Raw genomic sequence first — 3,938 nt, 5'->3', positions numbered from 1 at the left:
TTAATTTTTCTGGTTTAAAAAAAATTAAAATAATTTTGTTTATCAATTGTAAAATAAAAAATAAATTTAAAAAAAAATTAAAATTATGTTTTTTAATTTTTAAATTATATTTGAGGATTTGGACATATATTAGGCTGGGAAAAAATGTGCTTCTCTTTTTATTTTAATTATTATACAGTAACTTTATTTTAGTGTTAAACAAAACAAGATGACAGTAAACAATAATAAAAGGTAAAAAGAAATAATTAGCAAAAAGTAATAGAATATTATAAATATTTTGGACTGCAACAATTAAGTAAATTGGCAAATCTATTCGGCCACTATGTTGATGATATTTTTAATTTTTCTGGTAAAAGAAAATCGAATTATTTTAGGTTGGAAAAAAATTGCTTCTTTTCCTTTTATTTAAATAATAATAGTACACTTATCACTTTATTTTTTTCAAAACAAGATGAAAGTAAACAATAAAAGGTAAAAAGTAATAGAAATAGCACTTAATATTATATAGATAATTTGGACTGCAACAATTAAATCAATTGACAGAAAACTAATTGCCGACTATGTTGATAATATATTTTTTATTTTTCTGATAATAATATTAATACAGTAACTTTATTTTAAAAGCACATTTCATGCCAAGAGTTAAACAAAACAAAAAAGAAAGTAAACAACAAAAGGTAAAAAGAAATAGCAACAGCATATATTAATATATTACAAATATTTTGGACTGCAACAATTAAGTAAATTACAGAATTTGTTTAAGATTATCAATCAGGAAAAAAATGCTGTTTTTCCGTGAATTTAAATTATTATTATTATTTGAGGATTTGGGCATTTTTTAGGTTCGAAAAAAAGCTCAGTTATGAAAATTTGCTACTGTATTATTAAAAAAAATAATACAGTAACTTTATTTAAAATGCACATTTAATACCAAGAACCAGCTAAAAGTGTTAAAACATGATTAAAAAAATGATTATATAAGGTCAAAAGAAATGAATAGTAAAAATAAATATATATAATATGTATTATTCTATGATAGATATTTTATAGACATTTGACTTAACCTCACTGTGGGCAAAACAATAATCAGATTTATCAAGAAAACTATATATTTACCAGAAAATACCTGGAAGAATTGTGAAATGGATCCATTATATTCTAAAAATAGAAACTCCTAGCTGTACTAATTACTTTCTAAAATCATATTACTTATTATACTTACATTGTCATCTTATAATATATGATTTATGGTTGTAATAAGATCTGCAACAATTATGTCAAATAACAAATTAATTTGTAATTAATTTGTAAATCTTTTGATTGACATTTTTAAAGTAAAAATTCCAAATATTGTCACCCAATTATTTGTTTTTAAAGCACCTCAATTGTGAAATTATGCAGCTTTTCATCACGTTTAAATATATGATATATATATATATTGTAAATATTTAGGGATTTTGGATCAGATTAGTAAAACAGATTGACGTTTGATAACATCATCATAACCTAACCTGCACATAAATCAGAGATGAAAATAGTTATAAATGGTTATTATTATTATTATTATTATTATTATTATTATTATTATTATGGTGCAATAGTTGAAATAAGTTCCACATTGATCAGCTGCAACATTAAAATGCTCCTTATACTGAAATGCATCAGTAAAAGTCTATAATTTAATACAATTTTTTTTTAAAAAGCAAATATTTTGCTGCTAACGTTTTTTAGATTTCAGGTGCAGCACTTTTACTTTTGTTGCAGTATTTCTACAGCTTTGTTTTGCTGCTTTTACTTTGTCCTTCCACAGGACTTCCACCACCTGGAACCACCAATGCGGTCGTGTTTTCTGCCCTGTTCTTGTAAAGTCTGAACCTTTACGTCTCTCCTGTCCTGTAAACAAAGAACCGATCACACGACGTATTGTGGAAACACTGCAGAGATCTATACGACCTCAGAGTTCCACCCTGAACATGTCGCAGCAACAAGCGGCTCTTTTCACACATTTTTCATTTGTTTTGTTAGATTTATTACAAAGTGAAACATTTCAACTTGCAGAATAGTCCTGGAAAAGCTTTAGATGATCGAGGGACGCCTTAATTCAGCCTTTGTCTTTTTATTAAATAATTAAATTCACTCAGCAGCAAGAAGATTCTTTTATCTTATTACTGAAGCCTTGAGAAGTTTGAAAAACAAATTCTGCTTTTCATCAGACCCTCATGTCCACACAGAATATGTTAAATCTGCACTTTTACATCATGTAAATAAACAAAAAAATCCTCCAAATTATACATCCTCACATGTTGAGTTGAGTTGAGTTTATTTATTTAAAACAGGGACAATACATATTAATGAACATATACATGTAAATATGCAAGATTATAGCCAACAGCTAATTTCCATCTTTAGTCCCTTTGGCAGATTGATGTCAATACCATAACAATAACAATAAAATCAATAAAACATCGATAACTTTACTTTACTAACTAACTAAGTTGGCAGTTGGCCTTCATGGCCAGAATGAGCCGGAGGAGAGAAAACGTGTCCTTGAGAACACAATAGAACAGAAAAGAAAAAGAGAAGCAAGAACAATGAAAAGTATAGTGGATCATGGAACATACAGGCCAGGGGTCAGGGGTCAGAGGTCAAGGGTCAGGGGACCAAACGTATTTCACTAGTGTTCAACGCTATGTTTATTATATCAAAGGGTTGAATAAAGTGCAGAGTGCTTAAGTGTTAAAGTGTTAGGTGCGTAATTATATTGCAGATTGCCCGATTGCACAATAAATATAAAGTGCTATTTTAAATGCACAATAATCAATACACATTACATTTATTCAATACCAGCAATGGTAATTTTATGATATTGTCATATTGTAATTTTATGATATTGTTGTTGTACCATCTTTAAACAGAAAGTTTAAAAGGGAAAAATGAATGAAAGTAAATCCCAAAAGTTGATTAGTTACAAGGACAAGGTGGCTACCAGAACTGATGTTTGTTACATTCTCTTCTACAACATTCAACAAATGTTTTTCTGCAGTTGTTTACACGTGCTAAACTGGTTTTTGTCAGAGAGAAACAGATGCTCGTCAGTTCACAGACACCGTGAGAAACTGCACCGACACCTTTTGATAAATGGAGCTAAAAATACAATCTGTCCTCATCAGAGTTCAGCTTTCATTGTGAGTGTTGCAGCTCAGACGTCTGGCTGACAAACGGCCACATCTGCCCCGTCACATGACTAATCTAACTAACCCTCCTCTTCCTCCTGCAACGCTAACAGTTTACGTCCAGCAGCTTGTTCAGAGTAAACTGTGTACAGCTGCACAGAAACACTGAGGGATGATAAACGCTCGGACTTCCTGAGCTTCATCTCCAGTCTGATGTCTCGCTTCCTTTTCACACTATCTGTAGAGTAACTCTCTAGAGCTGCAAACATCAGCTTTTATTATAGTGACAGTCTCTTTATGTGAAATGCTGGTTCACTAGATCAGCTATTCTCAACCTTGGGGTCGGGACACTGTGTTAGTGTTCATGTGTTCATGTGTTTTAGTCTTTTTGGTCATTTAATGTCTTTTTTTGGTAATTTTGTGTCTTTTTTGTGTCTTTTTTTGATCATTTTGTGGTCAATTTGTGTCTTTTTTTAGTCATTTTGTGTCTTTTTTTGACCATTTTGTGGTCAATTTGTGTCTTTTTTGGTCATTTTGTTTCTTTTTTGGGTCATTTTATGTCTTTTTTTGGTAATTGTGTGTCTTTTTTGGTAATTTTGTGTCTTTTCTGGTAATTTTGTGTCTTTTTTGGTCATTTTGTGTCTTTTTTGATCATTTTGTGGTCAATTTGTGTCTTTTTTGGTCATTTTGTTTCCTTTTTTTGGTCATTTTCTGTCTTTTTTTAGTAATTTTTTGTCTTTTTGGTAATTTTGTTTCTTTTTTGGT

Source organism: Centropristis striata, chromosome 19 (assembly GCF_030273125.1).
Source record: "Centropristis striata isolate RG_2023a ecotype Rhode Island chromosome 19, C.striata_1.0, whole genome shotgun sequence".
Taxonomy (NCBI): Eukaryota; Metazoa; Chordata; class Actinopteri; order Perciformes; family Serranidae; genus Centropristis; species Centropristis striata.
The sequence above is the reverse complement of the archived record's forward strand: the minus strand, read 5'-3'. Positions refer to the sequence as shown.